Consider the following 22,664-nt stretch of genomic DNA (forward strand, 5'->3'; position numbering starts at 1 on the left):
GTTCAGCTACTGATGCTTTATGGGGCAAAAAGGATGCATAAAAGTTCAATAGCCCCAAGAACGCCTGCAGTTCTGTTTTGGAGGTTGGGGTGGGAGCCTCGTGGATTGCCTTAACCTTGGACTCCAGGGGATGAATGCCAGAGCGTCAATTTTATAACCCAGAAAGTCCACCTGTCTAGTGGCAATGGTACATTTTTCTTTTTCAACTTGAGGCCATGCTGTCTGAACCTCTCTAACACAGCTCGAACTCTTTGGAAGAGTTGGGGTCTGTCCCTGGCGAGACTAAGATGTCATCAGTAGGGTACTACACCAGGAGGCCCTGCAAAATCCGCTCCATGAGGGATTGAAAAATACCGGGGCCACACTTATGCCAAATTGGAGACGCTTGCATCGGAAGGCACCCCTGTGGGTGACAATTGTCTGGAGTTCCGCTGTTTGGTTATCTACAGGGAACTGCTGATATGCTTGAGACATGTCCAATTTAGCGAAAATGGTGCCTGGTTCGAATGTGTGTAATAAGTGTTGGATGACGGGCACAGGATAAGCGCTAACTTGCAGAAATTTATTGATTGTCGTCTTGTAGTCCGAGCAAATTCTCAGGCTACCGTCTTTTTGAGGGTGTGACAATGGGCGTCTCCCACTTGGCGAAATCTGTTGGCTCAATGACCCCTTGTTTTAATAGTTTATCCAATTCTGCATCTAGTTTTGGCGAATAGCGAATGGGACCCTACTCGGTTTTTAGTCTGATTGGGACTGCTTGGGGGTCAACCGAGAATGAGATGGGGTACCATTATAACACCCAGCTCTTCGCTGAATACGTCTGAGTAATCAGCGAATAAGAGTCAGTGTCTGAGGTTGAGACAGCATGGACTCCTGTTAGCCCTAGGCCGAGATGGGGAAACCAATCGAGCCCCAATAAGGTGGGTAGATTGCCGTTAACTACCACTAGAGGTAGGTGGCCTTTAAAAGCTTTAAAACTGACAAGGAACTTGCCTCTGCCGATTACAGGAATGGTCTTCCCCTGGTAGTCCTTCAGGCCAAACTGGCATCTCTGGAGCCGGCTAGTGGATAGGCTTGGTTGGAGCCTCTTAAGGGTGTTCCACGAGATAATTGAGAGCGCTGACCCTGTGTCAACCTCCATGCGGCACGGTTTACCTTCTAGGGAAACGGAGAGAGAAATTTTACTAACAGTGTGGCAAGTGTGCTTGGCAAGGTGGTGCGTCGACAGTTCAATACTTGCCTCTGTGGTCCCGAGTGCGAGGAGGTGCCTTTGTGCTGCGCTTTGGGGGCTTGGCAGACTCTGCGATGTGTCCCCTTTTATGGCAGTTATTGCAGGTGGCTCCTTTAAACTTGCAGGTGGCCCTCTGATGAGATCCCCCACAGGCTAGGCACAGGGTGATGTGCTTGGGAGGACCGCTGTTTTCTTGTCTGGCTCCTACCTGCGGCCGTCTGTCATTGGATAGGCGGTGGACTTCGTTTCATCACTTATGGGTTCCTCTGCTGCCACCTCCTCGGAGTGGACTGGGAGTGATGTCAGCTTGGCGCTAGGGCCCTGGTTTCGGTGGCTGATGTTGTTGCCAACTCGGCTGACAAGGCTTCCTCGACTGCTTGTGCGAGGTTGAGGTCTTTCTTTGCGAAGTCGCCTTTGCAGGTGGAGATCCTTGACCCGCAGAGACTAATTGATCAAGGAGCATGTCCTCCAGGTAGGTTCCAAACCCACAATGCAGTGCTGCTGTTCTGAGAGCAGCCATATATTGATTTATGGTCTCCTTGCTCGATTGCTTCCTCATACGGAAGGTGAATCTTCTGGCAATCTGTGAGGGCCTGGGGGAATAGTGGTTAGTGAGAATTTCAAGTAACTCTGACCACGGAACATTTTCAACTCACGAGGGCCACGGCGCTGCGGCCGTATATCGTGACGGTGGCCCGCAAGTAGATTAGGAATACGATTTTTCCGATGCTCCCCTGCATCCGCCAGGCCAACTGCATCGATATAATGATTGAAGCGGTTCTTATACGATTCCCACTTCTCCTCGTCTGGTTTAAACGCGGAAGACTGGATTGGAACTCATGGTGCTGGAACCGGTTGAATAACCTGAGGAAAAAATCTCTCTGGGGCAGCAGACAATGTTTTAGGGCCCGTGGTGGGCAAGTGATTTCAGCTCGGGAGAGGCTGTTTTAAATCCTCTCTTTCTCTCTGGGTTAACCATGTTAGACTGTTAGCCGTTGATGGCGTTTGGGTTCGCGCCTGAGTGGGCGTCAGTGCCTTTTATGGTTTGAAATTCAAATGACAACCGTTTGAATTTCGCGCCTGATACAGAGCGGCTGCGGCTTGCAGCGCTTCACTTTCCCTGTAGCTGGGCTAACAAGCGGCTACAGACGCTTCTAACTTTCGATTCTGACCGCTCTCTCTGGCTGCAGATCAGCGTTTGCTCTTTTTGTTTGCTCTTTTTGTTGGCTGACCGCTCTGTCTGGCTGCGGATCAGCGTTCCCTTATCGCCGGCCGATCGCTCTCTCTGGGCTGCGGATCGGCGGCTAGTGACTCAGCGGTTGCATGGTGCTACTGGTAGCCATCCCATCCTCGTCGCCAGTGTTAAGTTTGAGCAATGAGAGGCTGAACCAGAGCATGAGTGCAACAATACTTTATTAAATAATAAAGGGCTGACCGTGCTTGCCAAGCCTGGAACTGGCTCGCAGCAATCAGCAACTGGTTGGACCCCGCAGCCTGCTTTTATAGCTGGCTGCTGGGGAAGAACCAACCAATGAGGAAAGGGGAAGAAGCCCACTCAAAGTGAGTGGACCTGAGTGAGAACTCCTGGAGTTCTCAGGACATAACAGTTATGATAAATGGAGAGTTAACAGACTTTATAGATATAAAAAAAGAGACTAGACAAGGCTGTCCACTGTCGCCTCTGCTGTTTCTGTTAACACTGGAAGTGCTAAATAGGAACATCAGAGAAGAAACAGAAATAAAAGGAATGAAAATTAAAAAAGAAGAGTATAAATTTCAAGCTTTTGCGGATGACCTGGTATTCATATTAGAGGATCCATTGGAGTCAGCACCTAAGCTGATAGAAAAGATAGAAGAGTATGGGAAAGTAGCAGGTTTGAAAATAAATAAAGATAAAACAAAGATTTTAACAACGAACATGTTAGCAACACTAAAGAAAGAATTGGAGGACGTTTTGGGGATCCAGGTCACAAATAGGGTTAAGTATTTAGGGATACATATAACATCAAGATGTAGCATGCTTAAGGAGGATAATTATCTTAATCTCAAACAACAGATTGAAACAGACTTGATAAATGGGAAAATTTACAATTATCATTGATTGGGAGAATATGTACAATTAAGATGAATGTATTGCCTAGAATTTTATACTTATTCCAGACAATTCCAATTAGATTAGGGAAAGAATTTTTTGAAGTCTTAAAAAAAATAGTGCTAAAATACATTTGGAAGGGGAAGAAAGCGAGAATAAAACTTAAATTGCCACAAGATGTAAGAATAAGAGGAGGATTTGCTTTGCCCAATTGGGAATTATACTACCAAGCAACCAGACTGATGTGGGTAAAGGAGTGGATAACACTGAGGAAACTAGACTTTTGAATTTAGAAGGACACCCTGACTTGCTGTTAGGGTGGCATGCCTTCCTCTGTGTAAGGGAACTAAAACGCAGGGGTATTTTAGAAGACATTATATTCAAGAAGCATTGTTTCTAAACTGGGAGAAGATAAAAAAGCAATATTATTTAAAAATTCCACTATGGCTATCTACTATTGAAGCTTTTTCCTATCCAATAATATATAAAAAGGAACAAAGTTAGATATAGTGCGATATTGAATGAAAAGGGTGAACTTAAATCTATGCAAGCATTAGAAGAACAAGGTGTAAAAATGAATTGTTTTTCATATTTGCAAATACAATATAGATTTGATAAAGATGTTAAAACAGAAGGTATTTATGATAAGTTGACTGATTTAGATAAAATTTTGACAGGTACTGATGTAAAAGTAATTAAAAAACTTTATGGACATTTGCTGGAGTTTAAATTAGAGGAAGAGCAAGTAAAAGAAACAATGATTGTGTGGGGGGAAATTTTGGATATGGGATTGACCTACAAAAATGGCAAAAATTGTAGTCTCAAAATTAAAAAATGACAATGTCAACTGCATATAAAGAAAATTTGTATAAGATGTTTTACAGGTGGCACTTACCCCCTACGAGAATTGCGAGGATGTTCAAGAATAAATCGGATAAATGTTGGAAATGTCATCAGATACCTGGTTCATATTACCATATGTGGTGGACATGCTCGGATGCAAAAAGATATTGGACTATAATCCATACATGGTTGGAAAAAATGATAAAAAAACACATAGACTTTAAACCTGAGATATTTTTATTGGGAATAATACCAGAAATATACCATAAAGAATTGAAATATTTGATTGTAAATATTTTAACAGCAGCTAGAATTGTATTTGCTAAGAATTGGAAAAATGAAAAAATACCTATGCAGGAGGAAATTATTAAGAAAATCATGGACCGTGCCGAAATGAGTAAATTGACATTTGAAATTAGAGAACAAGAAGATAAACAATTTTATATGATATGGGATTTATTTTATCAATGGCTAGATAAAAAGACATGGTAAAGAAATAGATTAGTAAGCCTTACAATAAAAGTTAATAGACTGAATAGAATACAATATAAATATATAACTATTGGATGAATGTATAAGATTAAACCATAATGAAATTTAGAATATCTCGTATAAAATGATGGAAAAATAGTTTAGTCAAATGAATGTTTTATAATTGATATTACATAAGCACAAGCTAGATTGATAAGGTGAGAATTTATATAACTTGTGAGTAATGGTTAAAAAAAGGATAGCACAAAAGATTGTAACCAACTGACACACTGTATGTATATAATTGAAAGAGGGTTTTATGTTTTTATGTTTTGTTTGTATGTTTGTTGTAAAAAATAAAAACTTTTTAAAAAAAACTTATAGTGTTGGAGCATTCACAACTTCTGGAGACAAGTTGGATAGTTTTTCCAACTGTCAGGAAATTTTTTCTTAGTTTTAGGTTACTTCTCTCCTTGATTAGTTTCCACCCATTGCTTCTTGTCCGGCCCTCAGATGTTTTGGAGAATAGCTTGACTCTCTTTTCTTTGTGGCAATCCCTGAGATATTGGAACATTGCTATAATGTCATACTTAGTCCTTCTTTTCATTAAACTAGACATACTCAGTTTCTGCAACCATTCTTTATATGTTTTAGCCTCCAGTCCCCTAATCATCTTTGTTGCTTTTGTCTGCACTGTAGTTTTGTTTACTTGTAGGCCATCCTTAATATTAAAAGGTGCATCAGAGACAATACAAGAATAAATTTCATTTTGAATTAAATTTCTTCTGTTCCGGACTAGCAGGCTCGTAGCCTGCAAATCTGATTGGCCCACTGTTAACCGATCGTGATTGGTCGCTATAGACTGATGCGATTGGCCAGTAAATGGGCTGCCACGATTGGCCCTGCCAAGAGCGGCAAACTCAAATCGCCTTCATTGGCTGCCTAGCCGCAGCCAGCCCTATATAAGGGGCTGCTGCGGCTGGGATTAGTTGCTCAGATCTGAAGTCACAAATAAAGAGCTGTTGTTGTTATCTGAGTCTTGCCTCCGTTCTTGAACCCTCCTCCCAGATCTAACATCTTCCAACATTGTATTTTATTTCCAGAGCCTTGGAATTATTAGAAAGTACTAATGACACCCTTCTTAGGCCAATTGGAGCTTGGGAAAATAAAATTACAAACTATTGGTTTGAAATATGTTTGTCTCCTACTTTGGGATATGATGGAAGAGAAATCATAGTAATTAGTGCATTGATATAGTAATTAAACAACAATGGAGCAAAAATATTGCCTTGTTTGACCCTTCTGCTAAGAGTGATATATTTCTATTTATTCTTCAGAATAGATTTTATTTTAATGGTGATGATGGGGTTATATGAAAGTAGTATCCCAATATTTAAGGGACTGCTACAAAGAAGAGGCAGCCAACCTATTTTCCAAAGCGCCAGAAGGCAAAATAAGAAACAATGGATGGAAACTAATCAAGAAGAGAAGCAACCTAGAACTAAGAGAAAATTCCTACCACTGAGAACAATTAACCAGTGGAACAGCTTGCCTTCAGAAGTTGTGGGTGCTCCATCCCTGGAGGTTTTTAAGAAGAAACTGGACAACCACTTGTCTGGAATAGAATAGAGTATCCTGCTCAAACAAGGAGGTGGACTACAAGACTTCCAAGGTGCTTTCCAACTCTGTTATTCTGTTCTATTAGACCAAATGTTTGTAAGCAAATGAATACCCAATTCATTTCAGATTCTAAAATAGTGTTTATAAGTTGTAATGCTTATCCTGCAGCTAGCATACAGGATATTTATAATTTTGTTGTGAAGACCATATGGTATAGTTTATGCCTAACTCTGATTCTTATTTAGAAATTGTTACAGAGTCCAATGCTTGCAATTTTAAGAAAATACTTGCTTATAAAATAATTATGGTTATGAAAGTTAAATATAAAGGAACAGAGGCACTAGAAAAATGATTTAATGTAGAAGAGAAGATCTAACTTCTGCTTCATGGGAATATCCATATTCCCAATTTAAAACAAACAAATAAAAAGTGATAATGAGCAATAGGTTTTATTAGTTGGGACAGCCTCTCTATCATGAATTGAATCTTCACAACTGAAAGGCAACACATGTCTCTTGATATCATGTCTAGTTTCCAGATTGCCAATTCTCAGCAGATTCCAGATTGCCAATTCTCAATTCTCACCCATTATCCTTTATTCTTTAGGGTGGTCACTGGATTTTTTGTCTCCATGGAAGTCTCATCTTCTGTCTTTCCTGTTCCTGGAACTTCTTTAGAAGTCTTAGGTCTTTGATGTAGAGTGGATCAAATTGATTGCACAGCTGCATTAAATGGAACTGTGTCCTGGTTGTTTTAGTTTTCCAAGTCATATGTTGCCAGCCTTCCTTTTTCAAGATTGCCAGTTTCAATGTAGTTTTTGTCCAGGTTCAGCTATTCTTAATTTAATCTTGACCAATAGGGAACGATAAAACAAGCTGAAAGTAGAACTGCTGCACAATTTTGAGATTAGGACAATGCAATTCTGGAAGTGAAAACAGTTTGATGTGATGGTTAAGATATCAGACTAGCCATCCATAAACCATGAGTCTTAGTCCTACCTTAGGCACTAAACTAACTGTGTGGTTTTGGACAATCACTGTCTTTCCAGGTACACCAGATAGGAGACAGACCAGCTGAACTAGAAGTTAGGGACAGTCCCTCCTTAGCCCCATGTGGGCTTTTCCCTCTTTTATCTGATTGTTTCCCAGGCAGCATCTCTTTGCTCCATTTCTCAAGGTCTTTCTCACATACTACTACACAGCTCTAGAAAGCAGATAATGCCAAACCACTTCCAAAATCTTAACAAGAAAACTGCAGAAACTTCTAAAGGCAGCAGCTAGGAGTTAATGCTGACTGAAAGGCATAAACAAGCAAGCTAGAAACAATATTGTTGAGGGAAACTAAAGTTGAGCAGAGTCAAAGATATATCTTGGACTTAAGGAAAACATATTTTAATAAACTAAAAGCAATCACAGGTAGGAGTTAATGACAAGGAAGTCTAATGGTAGAAACAATCCAACAGGGCTATGAATTCCTAAAACCATGTAGCAAAATTAAAAAAAAGAGAATGAAGAAATGAAAATAATAATAATAATCCAAAACCTCAGACAATATAAAAAGGAAAGCAAACAAGGCTGGACGGTGGAAAAGTTTACCAAAAAGTTTCACAAACAGATAGTCTATGTCTTCAGCAACATTTTTAAGAAAGTGAAAGCCAAGAATGAGCATTTAGTGATGAATGCTCAGAACAATATAGAGGGCTTGTTCAGCTATGTTTAAAATAAAAGTGTGACAAAAGAAATAATACACCAGATGCTCACAAAATATGGTAATTAGCAAAAGACACAAATAATTCTAAACTTAATTCATTTTACTGTTCTTTGAGAAGAGGATATGTGTTCCTCTAGACAACTGTAAGACATGTTTAAGGGTACAGAATTCCAGCTGGAGCTGAATAGTAAGAAAATTTGGAATAATTATTGGGCTTGAATTAATTCATAATTGTAAGTGTAGCTGAATTGGAAAGGAAAGGAAAGGAGAGGAGAGGGGAGGGGAGGGGAGGAGAGGAGAGAAAGGAAAAAGGAGAAAGAAAGGAGAAGGGAGAAAAGAAAAAGAAAATGTATAAAGTATTAGGTTACTAGAGGAAGACAAATGACTGCATGATCAAAATAAACAAGAAGGAGGATATGGGAAAATACAGAACAATTAATCTGGGAATATTTTACAGCAGATCATAAAATGATTGATATATAACTACCATGAAAACAATGCAGTAATTACTGTAAGTCACAATGAATTTGTCAAAAACAAGTTTTGACAGAATAATCTTTTTTTTTCTCATGGAAAAGCTCTGGGCATAATATATTTTGACTTCAGCAAAACATTTGATAAAGTACTCCATCATGTGCTGGTTAGCAAACTTGTGATGCATGGACCGCATGGCATGTCTATTAGTTGAACTCATAGCTAACTTAAAAACCATATTGAATGAGTTTTCAGGATAATATTTTTTTAAAAAATATTTAAAACCTTTAAAATTCTCTAGGTGAAACTTGTTTTTTTAATATCTCTTAAAAGGTATGTCATTTCTCCTTTTTTTCATGATATGCTGCAAAAAAACACAATGTTAGTATTTTGATACAGTTACTTTATAGTAAACCAGTGGTGTCAAACTCGATTTCATTGAGGGCTGCATCAGGGTTCTTTTTGACCTTGGGGGCCAAGTGGGTGTGGCTGGGATGGGTGTGGCCAGCTCAATGGCACTCATGTTGGCTCCCCCAGGTTCCATTTTTGGCTGCAATGGCCTCCTACAATGCTCTGCCAGCAAAAACAGAACTTGGGAGGAATGCACGTCGCCGTCCTGAGCCCTGTTTTCACTGTTAGAGCGTTGCAGGAGGCTGTTGCAGATGAAAACAGAGCTTGAGAGGGCTTCACATGGTCCTCCTGAGCTCCATTTTTGTTGGAAGAGGCACCATGGGCCGATCCTTCACTGTTTCCAGGCTGGCCCCATGGGCCAGATCTGAGCACCTCACAGGCTGCATCTGGCCCACGGGCCTTGAGTTTGACACCCCTGTAGTAACTGTGAACATATCCACACTTTCATTTTTCAAATTTTGAAAAAAGATTAAATTGCTTTTTTAGCCTTAAAGTGAATTTGTATTTTTAATGTGAAATTTTAAATTCAATTTGAACCAGATCTGATTTACATTGATCTGTTAGCTGTTACCCAGAATGCACAGGTATAGGATATTAGGAAGGCAATTGAAGATGTGTAGAACATCTTGCCATTATAATTAGCAACAGATTGGAGTATGAATTAAAAGTAGCTATGAAAATTACAGCTTTAGGTTGCATAAATAGAATTATAGTTTCCAAATCGTAAGAAATAATATTTTCATTTTATCATGTGCTGGTCAGGCCCACCCAAATACAATATCCAAATGCAATATCCAAGCACTACACTTTCAGAACACAAAATTTCAGTATTAAATGCGAGTGGCTAAGCAGTTTATTATTATTATTATTATTATTATTATTATTATTATTATTATTATTATTATTATTATTATTATGCTAGCTGTTGTAGTTTTTAAATCATTTTCTCAATTTTCATGTTTTTTGTTTAATACAGGAGTTATTAAACCTTATGGTAGGCCATACTGAAAGGAAATTTATTTTGATTTTCCAGGAGATGAGTGGAGAGGCATTCTTGTAGAAGAAGAATTATTATTAGGGAACTGGAGATTTACAGTGAGAGACTGAATGAGCTGGGTTAATTTAGCAATAAGAAATACCTGAAGGTCAACATTTTATCTGTGACCTCAGAGGTCAGAATACAGAATAATGTGTTATTTTTGTTGAATGTTTGGGCAAGGATACTAAAGCAGTTTGAGTTTGGAGCCAGTTAACTAAATACATTTCATTTTAGAGACCACATAGCTTCTATAGCAAAGAAACATCAATTAGAATTGCTGCACCAAAATCACCATGGAGATTGCCAGGCATCTCCTGTTCAATCCTAAACCTTAAAGCCTTGCAGGCAGTTAGTTATTCAACAACATAGGTCTTTAAAAACTATGGTTTTTTTCAAGGACTGTAAAAACTATTAAAACACAACTATAGCAACTGCCAAGGGTGAAATGCAAGTCCAAATAACATTTAATATTTCTACTTTTTTTTACTATCTGTATATTTTAATAGGCTGAAAGCCACAGACTTTAGAAAAGAGAGTAGGTAACATCTCGCCATTGTTTTTATAAGGGAGCTGTCTTATTTCAGGCCACTTGTTTATGACATAGTTTAAATAGCTGCTTCTGATATATCCAGAAATGTACATAGTTGACGCACTAACCTTAAGTGTTTAAATAGGCTTTTGACCCATAATGATATATCATTACCAAGATCAGAGATTAATCAAAGAGTACATAATAACAATGTCTGAGCATCCTGACTTGGCATTATACTGTACATTGTAAAACCCTCCAAAAATAAACTAAAAGGCTTGAGAAGCCACAGAAAAAAAAAATTGTTGTCTACAATGTACAGTGTAAGAAATGTAGAATCCAGAATGTAGGACAAACAGACCAAAGACTAGCAGAGGCTATCTATAAACATCAACTAGCAGTCAGTAGATAGGATAAAAATGCGTAATTGCACAAGAAATGGGCAGAGTTAACAATAGGTTAAGTTTCATCTGGGCAACTATGAGCATCCTGGACCAAGTCAAATCCAAAAATGTAGAGAATTCCTAGAAGACCAGCACTCAGACAAATTGCCTATCAACAGGCATGCAGAAATAAGCATTTATATACCATTCAAAGAAGACAATCAAAATGCTAAAAATACCCACCAACAAACAACAACCAAATAACCAGGAATGAACACCAAGATTAATAGTACTAAACAATCTTAATAAACAGTAAACAACAGCCTTATCAAAGAATCACCAAGAACACTCCCACCAGCAGTGACAGGGAAATTCACTTGTGTATAAATAGAGACATCTGCAAGAAAACAACCAATCTCAAAGAACATAAGGACTCCACAGTTCAACTATTAGCTACAAATATTCTCTTCTATTGGTCCTCCAATGTGTTGATTACCATCTGTAAAATTCTTCATGGTATGGGGACAGGTTATTTACAGAACTGCCTCTCTCTAATATTTGCTAATCATCTCAGCATCCCTGAGGAGGGGGTTTGACTGGAAGATTTCCGCAGTCCCTTCCAAGCCTATTGTTCTCTATTGATCACTTCCATTGGAAGGGTCATGTCCTGAGTCTCATCCAGGGGTGGGATTCTACCAGTTCGCACCTATTCGTTAGAACCGGTTGTCAACATTCTAAGCAGTTCGGAGAACTGGTTGTTAGAAGAAATTACTGGCCTAATCCTGTAAGGAAGGCAGGAAGGAAACATTCTGGTGTTGCTTACAGAAACTGCCTCTCCGTTAACCCTTTTTACATTCTTGGCAGGAGTAGGCTTCCTGTCTCAGAAATGTCTCTGGGGTTCCCCCCCCACTTTGCTGATACTTTGCTTGTGTGGAGTGACCATTCAAAGTTACAATGGCACTGAATAAAGTGACTTATGACCACTTTTCACACTTATGACTTTGGCAACATCCCCACAGTCATGAGAGGCCAGGCAAGGAGATGCATGCCTCAATGTGAGTGATATTGAGTTGGCCACACCCAGCCAGTCACATGACCACCAAGCCATGTCCACCAACTAACCCACGCCACAGAACCAGTTGTTAAAAAATCTGAATCCTGCCCCTGGTCTCATCTATTCAGGATTGTTACATGAGAGAATTTAGGAAGTAAGCAACTATCCTCTGAGATTGAGCTGGCTACAGAGGGTAGCCAGCTACTCTTCTGGAATTTTGAAAAGCCTTGAAAACCATGGCTGTTTCTAGATATGGGAACTGGGAGATGAATGAATCCCATGATATGGTTACTATTTACTAATTATTTGTTGCCTTCAGCTGCCACCATATGAATATTTAATTATTTAGATCAATAAAAAACTTTTTAATTGTGTTTTAATTTCATGTTAACCACCCAAAGTCACTGTTCCAAGCTGGGAATCTGAACAAATTGATCGAAATAAACTAATAAACAAATGAATGCCTACATACCACACATTGCATCGGAAGTTAAAAAAAAAAAGTCATATAGCCACCAGAGTAACATGGAAATGTATTTGTTTGTTTGAATATCATCAATATTTTATAGACATCATAATTTATTACTTCTCCAGCAATCTTGATTATAGTTGGGACTCTATGTTTCATATTTCTGGCATGGATTTTTATATATTGCAAATTTGAATGCAAAATATAGTACATACTGTAGTTATTTTTAAATTTTGGAAAATCTTACATAAATATGGCATTATTATTACTGGAACTCTGGCAAGTACATTATTATTTTATAAATGCACCCTTTATTGTCCTGCAATTACATATTTACTCTACACAAATATTTAATTTATTAACATATATTATGTAGCATTTTATATTTTTATTAATAGCATTTTAGAGGGTTCAGTTTTTATTGATTGATTGATTGATACACATTGTAAAAACAGCCTAAATGCCTCACATTGCATACTTTTCCAAAGTTTCATATGTACACAAAAATTCAGTGTTTTATTTAAGAGATACCTTAAGACCTTCTGTAAGATGCTGTTTTTGTCCTTGATTTCACCCCCCACAAATAGACAGATGTAATCTTTCCCATTATGATCACTGTTTCAAGATGTCAGAAAGCTGTGTCATAAATTAACAAGTGTTAATTAACAAGTTATAATGGCCCTGAATAAGTGGTGATTATACCAGTCCTTGGAGTACTAGCTAGCCCAATATCCCCATAAACATATGATTTAGATCTGGGCAATCAGTTCATACTTATGATCTTTTGCAGTGTCCAAAATCATGTGATCACTATTTGAATACTTTCTTGTCAGCTGCCCCAGAAAGGAAAGTATTCTTACTCCTGGGGTAAGTAACCCTCACTTGGACACCCTCTCCCAACTCCTTTGTGCTCACACTGCCTGACCATTCTCACACTTCTGCCCATCTCCCTGACCCATGCCATGCTTCCTTCACAGCACTATAAAGCCTTGTGCAACCCTCACATGCCCTCCCACATCAAGCCACTAGCATGATTCCTTGAACCCATGTGCACAATCTCCAACAGAGATTCTTACAAGCTTGCTTACAGTCCCCCCAGACTCTTTCGCTCCTTTTCCTTACAGGCAGAAGCTATTTACCTTCCTGCTAGTCTAGAATTTAGAGCTGCCTGCCAGCTTCCCAACTGACTTTGGTTGTAGAAAGGTAGCAGGAAGTTGCCTTGTTTGACAACTGTGGAATTCAGTTAACAGTGACAAATGAAATTGCAGAGGTTGTCATTATTAAGCAATTCAATTGCACTTTATGGTTTCACTATGGATTTCTAGTCTCAGTTGCTGTCATAATTTGAAGACTACCTTTAATGTACTATAATATAATATACAGTAATAGAAAAATATTGTGGACATCTATAATTATTTTTCCATTTGTCTTAAAATTAATCTCACTGAAGATTAGAATCTAAGGTCTTTAAAAACTTGATTTCAGCTTTCAGAGGTTGTATTTACACTGTATCTAAGAAAAGAAGCAAAAAGTTTTAAAAAACCCATAATAATTGTATTTAATAAATTTAAATTAAACTCAGTTTTTGTTATTATCCTGAACCTGCTCAATTTGTTTTCCTAGTTGTGTTTACCTTTTGATGTATGTTGCCTCCAAATGCCACATACCGCCCTTAAGGTAACAATATAGCATTACCCTTAATGTCCTTTTGATATCAGCATTTTCATGCATTTAAACGGTACCAAGAATTATAGAAGCGTTCTGCCAATGAACTTCAATCCTGCATTCCAACAGCATTTTTCAAATCTTAACTATAATGATATAAATATACTTAGCAACTCATTCTAATTAATTAGCATGAGTATTTTATCAAATAAAAAATTCTTCCCTAAGTTTTATCTTTTTCTAATATGGCCCTTAAAAAAAGAATTCAAGCAACTTCAAAGCACCTGCAACAAGCAAATGCATTACCCATAATTTGATAGCTAGACATACTTCTAAGGGAGTCCAAGAAGCAGGAATGGCATGCTGATTTTCTCTGCTTACAAAGTACATGTCACAGACAAAGCTGACACAGAACAGAGAAGGCTATTGCAGACGTGCAACCTCATGCTCCTTGCATTACCTAAATATTGTCTGCTGAGCCAATTCATTGACATGGTATCTACATTTAGCTTTTACAGTCAGTAATTGTTCTTTTAAAATAGATGTTCCTATTTTATACTGCATTTTAGTCAATGTTATTCCATTCTCTATCTCAGGCAGGGCGGCAGGGAGGAAGGCAGGGAGGGAGAGGGAGAGATGAATGGGTGAAGAGGAAATATCTTTGTTCTTTTTACATAGTCTTTTTGACCAAAAGAATTCAGGGAGTAACTGATGTTATTAAATAATTGCTAGAAGCCTAATACATCATGAACCAGGAGGTTTATCTTTCTTCCCTTTTTTAAATGCCAACATTTATTGCCATCTATGAAAACAGGAGTGCAAGCAAGAGGCAATTTTTAATATTCCCTGTGCATTTTTTTCTTTCCAGTCTGTAACCAGATTGACAGAATATTTGATTTTGTTCCCTGCATACACTATGAATAGAATCATGCATCCAGCAGTATATTTTCAAAGGATTCATTTTATTCAGTTTTCAGAGTTTGGGTCAAACAAACTGATAGATATTGTTTTAAAAAAAGAATGATATTTGCATTTCAGAAATACTTTGATTAAACATCAGATCTCCTGCTACAAAATACTTGTGCTTTTAAAGCTTTCTTAAGTCCAATGTATAGTGGGGGGGAATATAGGAGAGGTCTGTTTTCTTCCTTAGATAAGTGCCCACTAGATTTCTAGCTTGATTTTAAATCCCAGAGATGTCACTTTGGGAATTAGGAATGTATTTAGCCAAATCTTTTTGAAATCAGCAAAATGTCACTATTTCATTCTGGTGGGAATAGATACCAACTGGTAATGGTGTGATTGTTTTTCATACTTATAAATAAATCCCATTGAACACAAAAGGAATTGCTCTCCATTTATTTTAGATTATAGTAATCAAATTAACTATGAAACAAGATTTTGAAAGAATGTTTTTAAAATGTAAATAAAATACTAAGTGTCATCTTGATTTTGAATTATAAATGAAAGAATGGATAAAGTTTTAGTATTTATTGGTTCATGCAACAACTATTACTTCCCACAATGCAGACCATTAGGCTACATGTTTTTTCGGTCAGTTATTAAATATAAGTGTCTTAGCAATAATCTGAGCTCAGGCATTGGCTAACATCCCTCATTTTCAGTTTAATTTTGAAAAATGAATGCCTTAACGATTCTCCCTCCCCATCAAAGTCAGCGCTAATAAAAGCAACCTGCAAGATTTCCCTTGGCTATTTCTATTAGATCCTCTTGTTCATGTTCTTCCACTTTGCTAGGAGTGTGGATGCTGGAAGACAAGGCATGTCAAATAATTCTTCTAATGATCACAAAAGTCACCAAAAAAATGTAATATTGCTGCTGCTGCTTCAGTGACACTTCCTGTTTGCACATAAATTTGCACTTCAATAAGAAGGAACTAGATCCAAGTGCATTGGTGAATAGTCAACAATAATATTGACTAATTGATTCCCTTTGCTGTACATGTGGATAAGTACAAAAATTCCAAAGTAAAACAATGATATGATCTTCAAGTTTATGATCTGTTTCTTGTCACCGGTTAAAAAAAATAACAACCAATGAAATGAGGACAATAAGAAAAAATGAGAAAAATGTTGATTTACCTAAGAACTTATTTGTCTAATAAATAACTGGAGAAAAACTGCATGTATGTCTAATAAAGCCACACACCCACACTGTTTTATCTATATAGACTATATTTTTAATTATTGACTGAAATATCTTGCCTAAAAATCGAAAATTTTTATATCACAATGGCTAGATGTATATAACATACAAAAATCCACACTGTAGCTTCATAGAATGTGTAAACTAAACTTATATCCGCATATATATGTGCCTGAATATTGCATTAGGATCAAATGCTGCATAAACTGCTTGAGAGTTTTTATTAATGGACTAAAAGATGAAATTTGCAGCTCTCCCTACAATGTTCTGAAAAGTTTCATATGGGTTATGACACAGAGTTTAAATGAGCAGGAAAAAGATCAGGCAGAAAGGGCTTCTTAGAAAGTAGCTTGTTTCTGTATATGATATCTCTTCTCTTCAACCTCAACTAACAACTCAAGTTAGCAGGATTCTTCAGTTGTCATAAAAGTATGGATAGATGCTAAAAAAGGAATAATGTAACCATCAAACATAATTCATAGTCTAATAGTCCATATTTCAATACTTTTCAGCTCAGATAAGTGTGTGTTTCACTAAAACAAAATATGACTGATGGAATATATTTTGGTATATTAACATTATAAATTACATAATATATGTATATATGTCCGCTAAGTGCTGGAAATGTAACCAGATATTGGACTGATATTATCATATGTGATGGACATACCCAAAGGCAAAAAAATATTGGACAAAAATACACACATGGTTAGAAAAAATAGTAAAGTAACTTATAGATCTAAAGCCAGAAATATTTTTTATGGATATTTTACCAGAGAAATACAATAAAGGGAATACATATCTAATTTTACATGTATTAACAGCAGCCAGAATTGAGTTTGCACAACAATGGAAAAATGAAGAGATTCCTACAGATGAAATTGTAATAAAAATATATTAGAATGTGCAGAAATTGATAGATTAAAAATTTAAATTAAGGAAAAAGAAGAAACTGAATATATTTAACAAGGGATTTGTTTTATCAATGGCTAATCAGTGAAAAGAAATTAGAAATTAGAAACCTAACAGTATAAGAGAAGGATCAATTACAATGAAGATTTACTAAAATGGATAAGTAAACTTTACTATTACATGTGATTATTACTGATGTTAAGAATATTATTTTTACTATTGCCAATACTATATCTCAAACTCAATTTTAGTTAGATAACACACTGTTTATATAGATAATGAATTTTTAAATTATAAAAATACTTTATTAAACAAATTTATACAAATACAGTAAAATCAAACTTTCCACTTATCGCAACTTAAGCAAAGCAGTGTTCACTCAATCAGACATTGAGTCAGACAGCACACTGTTTATATAGATAATGAATTTTTATGTTTTATAATGTAAAAGTAAAAAATAACAAAATACAATAAAAACATTATATACTATATTAGGATATGTTTATAGGGAAGAATGTGGTGAACAATAGTTATGGGCTGTGTTTATGCATTTCTAATAATTAGCACAACTCTAAAGGAAGGCTGTATTGATACTGGTTGTATTTAAAAGTATGTGCATAACCTCATTAGCAAAACTGAAAACAAAAATCCATGTTCCTTTTCCATCAAATAGAAGATGCCTATAGAAGAATATAAAGATTTTCAGTCATGATTAGATTACTATTTAATTTAGTGTAAGTTTTCATACAATTGTAGTGTTTGCCTGCTCCAGAAAAAACAAGTCTATACTCTTACCTTATTGGACAAGTGCACAATGTTCTATGGCAGTTACTAATGTTAAGCAGCTGGCAGTTTTTTTATGCTCTAAAAATGTAGGTCAATCTCTTTTCTATCCTGCATCTTGGTTATATGTCCTATTTTTTATTCATATATTCAGTGACCAAAGGGAAGATAAGATATTCTGAAGGTGAAGGAAAGAGGTCTCAGAGCATCAGATGATTGCATTATGTATCATGTACTTCTCTAAAATAATGTTGATGCTTCATGAACATTAAACAAAATGTGTGGGTTTTTTTTAGTTCATATCCCCTAGGATTCTGAATGGTCACATGTATATCATGCCTCAATATGCAGTAAGTCACACACTGGATTTAATATTCTTTTGGTGATGCTGGAGCCGCAGTCCTGCAGTGAGTGCAGTACTACAGGCACGTCTGCTGACTGCTGGCTGCCTGCAATTTCGCATATCGAATCTCACCAAGCTCAAGGTTGACTCATCCTTCCATCCTTCCAAGGACTGTAAAATGAAGACCCAGATTGTTATGGGCAATATGCTGAAATCTGTAAACCACTTAGAGAGGACTGTAAAGTACTGTGAAGTGATATATAAGTCTAAGCACTATTGCTATTGCTATAATCTAAAACCAGCAAGGATCAGGCAGCTCTGTATTCATAGGAAGATAACTCAATCTTCAGTTTTAAGATTATATTGTCTCCATTCTTCAAGGATGTAGTGGTCTCTAGCCTTTATGGGCCGGTGGAAAGGAGAGAGGTTGGTTACGTGCAAACAGTGGATGCTCACGCTCACAACTGCCTTTATGCCAGGGGCAGGTGCTTGAGCTTGCCAGGCCACAGGCTGTGGGTTGGGGACTCCATATTAAAGGATTCCTTTTAAAGTTAAGTCATATTAATAGATATGTGGGATATAAAATAAATATAAACAAACCTAATCATATGAAACTTGCAAGCAACATCAACTCAGAGGCATAGAAGTTTCACCCAGTCTATAAGGAATTAAATGGAATTTTGTATTTTTTTGAATTGTATCCTCTCTTTATCCAATTCAAACAGAAGACAGGGGAAAAAATCACCTGTTGCTTTCAAGGATCATTGCAAGTATGAAGATTTTGATTTATAAACTGAGTTGAATTCTGGCTTCAGATGAACTGGGAACTCTGATCAGCCTAAATGAATTGGATTAAAACTAAAAAAAAAAACATAATATTTTAGAGTTATAAAATTTACAGGAAAAGCAGACTAAGACAAAGGAGACTAGAGCAGCTGTCTTATAAAAAATCTGCATAGCTTTTGATTGTTTCTTTAGCTTAAAAAAGACAGATAAGATCTGATGCATTGAAAAATATTCTAGACAGATACAGAACTCAGGCTTATGCACTGAAGCATAATGTAAGGAAATTGTAATTAATTAAGCCAATTATTAAATTAACAAATGTGTTTCTATCAGGAAATGATTTCTTAAAGGACAATAAAGAAACTGAATAGTTAGACAGTGGCTGTATACTATGTTCTGAATTACAAGCAACATTCTTTAAATAACAGCTGCTGGAAGCACTGTGGAAGAGGGCTACATACTTATGCTCTTCCTGAATATCTCTGGTTATTAGCTCTGTGACATAGAATGTTAGACTTGATCAGTCCTTAACCTAAATTTATAGGGATTTTCTAATTATGAAATAGATTGTTCAATGAATCGCTAAATTGAGGTTTGATATATGTCTTTGCACACATTTAGTAAATAAATAGCATTTAAGAAACCACTGAATACTCAGTTCAGTAGTTTATATATCCTTAATTCCTCGAAGCTTTTAGATGTTCCTTAAGAGACCTTTTGCAACTGTTACCCAGAACAAATCCTGCATGTGTATCTAGTTAACATACAGGCTACACTATCTATTGCAGTTTTTCCTCTCTGGTTGGCCACATAATTACAAGACCTTCCAGTTCAGTGATGCAACTGAATGTCATGTTATGCTGCTGACATAATCCTCCAAATGTTGCTGTTGTTGTGGCAAGAGAGTAGTCCTGACAGATATTAGATGTGGAAATTGTGTATATTCCGATGCCATATGGGGAAAGCATGGTATTTCTATGGAGATATAGAACTAGCTTACTAGCTTACTTGACTATGATTTTTTCTAATGGAATTAAAAAGAAACAGAAGTGAAAATCATGCTATTTCAGAGACTTAAGAGCTTAATCACACTGATTCAGGGGGCACACAAAAAAAGAATATTGGTTTAATTTATTAAAGGCTAAAGAAATGATAACGGTCTGCAGGTGGATAGTGGATGGAACAAAAGGCTCAGAAGGGACCAGTGGTGGGATTCAAATAATTTAACAACCGGTTCTCTGCCCTAATATTTTCTTCCAACAACCAGTTCACTGAACTGCTCAGAAAGTTAACAACCAGTTTTCCCGGAGTGGTGCAAACTGGCTCAATCCCACCACTGGAAGGGACCCTTCCTAGTTTTCCAGCTGTAAAGGAAACTGAGAAGGAATTCTACATACAGACTTACAAGAAAGTTATCTGTCTTACCAGATAGACCAAAGAAGAAACACAGACAAATGGGCTAATTCTATTACATTGTAAAGCTATATTGATGAAATCTTGAAAGTCTCTCCCTCATTTGCTTTACAGCCCCCCAAACTAGGAAAATTCTTTTCGGAACCTCTCGCATCACCCCTAGTTAGTTGTTGGCTATGATGTTTCTTCTCTGACTATTCCCTTGGCAGAGCCCAGGCTTCCAAAGTCTTCTCCACATATTGTCACACATTGTGATTTCCATGCATGATTAATAGTCATTCTTTTGTTTTGGTAGATAACATCCTAATTGTCATTACACAGCTGTGAACAATAACTGTCTTTAACAGCTAATATAACTCTAAAATGCAATTGCCTTCTTTGATTACTTATGCCCTATTTAATTCTATACAGGTTTCAGCCTTGGGTCAGAAAAATTTCACTTGACATGAAATCTACTGAGAATGACAGAAATTTTCCAACTGACTGGTAGTTTTCCTGGTCACTGCAACGGATTATGAAAGAATAAAAGAAGAAGGAAAAGAAAACTGGAGAGAGGGAACAATATCAAATTTTACAGAGTCACTGCAGGAGATCAGGAAATGACACTGTAAACAAGAGCAAGATACAATAAGTTTAGGAGAGGTAGAAAAGAGAAGAATAATAGTTTTTTTTTCTGGTTTTCAAAATGTTCCCTAAAAATAGAACAAAACTAAACTAAATTAAGCAAAAATTGCTTTAAAATGCTTTAAATGATCTTCTATACCACCTACAGGTTTAAAACAAATTGCTGTATACAGGTAGATCTGCACTTATGACCACAATTGACCTCAAAATTTATGTTGTTAAGTGAGACATTTGTTGCATGAGTTTTGTTCCATGTTACAAACTTTCTTGCCAGGTTGTTAAGTGAATAACTGCAGTTGATAAATTAGTAACACAGTTAAGTGAATTTGGCTTCACCTTTGATTTTGCTTGTCAAAAATTTGCAAGATGATCATATGACCCCAGCAACAGTCATAAATATGAACCAGTTGTCAAGCATTTGAATTTTGATCACATGATCATAGGGCTGCTACAAAGGTCATGTGAAAAATGGTCATAAGTCACTTTTTTCACTGTCGCTGTAACTTTGAATAGTCATTAAATGACCTGTTGTAAGTTGAGGACTAAAAGTATTAAAATAACATTAAAATTGGTTCATTAATCCAATAGTACATGCAGCATGTCAATATCAAATCAATGCTATCACTGTCTTAATAACTTCCCATCCTTCCAAAGTAATTTAATTAAAATATCTTATTATGCATTACCAAGATACACAGGTGATGGTGACATGATAATATACCATGTATTCCATTTTCCTTCTGTAGCAGGTTGTCACCTTTCCTATACTTATTGTCCAATGCAACACATTTTCCTCTTATCAAAAATTTGTAATGAGAACTAGGGATCCCAACATTCAGAAAGAGTTAAAGGGATCGGGTGATTTTTTGGTAACATGTTTCTCTTATTTAAACACATCACAAATAATTACTTATTGATGCCTGGTTATATGATTACACCTTGATATACATATACTGTGTTTCCCTGAAAATAAGCCTTACCCAAAAAATAAACCCCAGTTAAGGTCTTCATCAGCCAGGGGGATGGCTAGATGTGGCAGTGAGGCATAGGGGCCAATGGTATCCAGCAGCAGTCACAGGCCACATAGCACAGGCAAGGTGATGGTCTGTCCAAGCATCAAGCAGGTGCAGAGGTGGGAGGAGGTACATGATCCAGATGCACCACAAAGCCTACAGGAAAATCAAGAGTTGGTGGGCCGGAATGGGCGGCCAGCCATTGGAGGCTTGTCATTGCACGGGGTGGAGAGAGATGGAGACAGAGCATGGGGAAAGGTAGGCAATTATGACATGCCTCATGGGCCACAGGCAAGCTGAGAGATGGTGGGATGGAGTGGGCAGCTGGCCAGGGGACACTCATCTTTGCATCTCTTGGCTTTCCCATGGTCCATGTGGTACATCTGGATTGCCTGCCTTTTCCCCATTGCCTCTGCCTTCATCTGCTGCCATGAACAAAGATGAGTCTCCCATGTCTGTCCACCTGCTCTGGCTCACCAACTTTTGACTTTTCCACAGTCACATGATGCATCTGGATCATGTGCCCCCCCCGCCCCAACCCACTGCCTTTGTCTGCTGCTTGGACAAGAAATCAACTCACCTGTGCTGTATGAGCTATTCAGTTCCAGACTTCACTTTCCCAGACTGCACCTG

The 22,664-nt window shown here is 37.1% G+C and overlaps 1 long non-coding RNA gene and 1 other non-coding gene across 3 annotated transcripts in view; one reads left to right on the plus strand and one right to left on the minus strand.

Annotated features, from left to right (window-relative positions):
* Positions 1-20,974, plus strand: part of LOC148125432 (uncharacterized) — a 71,986-nt gene extending 51,012 nt beyond the window's left edge. Inside the window, exon 4 of one of the 2 annotated variants that reach the window (XR_015744203.1) lies at positions 20,806-20,974. This is a non-coding gene — a long non-coding RNA (uncharacterized LOC148125432). Of the gene's footprint in view, positions 1-6,863; positions 7,002-20,805 lie in introns of those variants that run through there. The other variant, XR_015744202.1, reaches the window with a different exon arrangement.
* Positions 10,581-10,716, minus strand: LOC113434891 (small nucleolar RNA SNORA8). Its single transcript, XR_003373868.1, has one exon. It is a non-coding gene; the product is annotated as a small nucleolar RNA SNORA8 (small nucleolar RNA).
* Positions 20,975-22,664: the final 1,690 nt, after the last annotated feature.

Source organism: Pseudonaja textilis, chromosome 6 (genome assembly GCF_049901715.1).
Source record: "Pseudonaja textilis isolate UNSWEBS1 chromosome 6, rPseTex1.2, whole genome shotgun sequence".
NCBI classification, from domain to species: Eukaryota; Metazoa; Chordata; class Lepidosauria; order Squamata; family Elapidae; genus Pseudonaja; species Pseudonaja textilis.